Source organism: Notothenia coriiceps, unplaced genomic scaffold (assembly GCF_000735185.1).
Source record: "Notothenia coriiceps isolate Sejong01 unplaced genomic scaffold, NC01 NC01_scaffold00000339, whole genome shotgun sequence".
NCBI classification, from domain to species: domain Eukaryota; kingdom Metazoa; phylum Chordata; class Actinopteri; order Perciformes; family Nototheniidae; genus Notothenia; species Notothenia coriiceps.
This window is the reverse complement of record NW_011333040.1, coordinates 7,397,366-7,397,988: the sequence shown is the minus strand read 5'-3', so window position 1 is coordinate 7,397,988 and position 623 is coordinate 7,397,366. Positions and strand designations below refer to the sequence as shown.

At 43.3% G+C, this 623-nt stretch overlaps 1 long non-coding RNA gene across 1 annotated transcript in view; it reads left to right on the top strand.

Moving 5' to 3' along the window:
- LOC104944210 (uncharacterized) overlaps nucleotides 1-391 on the top strand; it is an 18,310-nt gene extending 17,919 nt beyond the window's left edge. Inside the window, exon 3 of the long non-coding RNA XR_798203.1 lies at nucleotides 276-391. This is a non-coding gene — a long non-coding RNA (uncharacterized lncRNA). The remainder of the gene's footprint in view (nucleotides 1-275) is intronic.
- The last annotated feature ends 232 nt before the right edge of the window (nucleotides 392-623 follow it).

Here is a 623-nt window from a genome sequence, read left to right as displayed (position 1 = left end):
AAAAGTTGAACATTGCTCAACTTTTGAATCCTGAAAATCCTGAAAATCCTGGAAATCTTCGCTTTGCTTCCCCACAATGCAGTTCGGCGAAAAGCGAGGCAAAGTGACGTCATCCCCATTCAAAGTCAATGGGCAGAGAAGCGTTGGAAGCTTTTTTTAAAGCTGCTGTGTGGACGTACCGTAACAGTTCACGAGCGTGCTCCACTTGCACCCGGATATAAGGCTCTGTTATTAAAGAGGTGGAGGGAGAGTCCTCTCCTGTCAGACTTTTGTAGTTATAAAAAATAAGAGAATAACAGGTACGAAATAATTCCAACTCATACTATAGGACAGCAACACAAAAATACAGTTTGAAAGGGGAGTGATTAAAATATCCATAAAGAAAAAGAAAGTCTGTTTCATATTGTGTTGAGAGATGTATCCATAGGTCTCCTAATGTTGCTCTCAAAGTCCACCAGATTGATGCATTTAACTTCAACATTTAAAAAAAAAATCTTCGCGGAGGAGCATCCCCCCGGACCCCCCTAGAGGAGGTGAGTTCCACCACCCGCCCACACCCCATGTCAAATTGTCCCACCCACATTGAGGATGCTTCCTGCGCCCATGGTTACAGTAGCATGTTT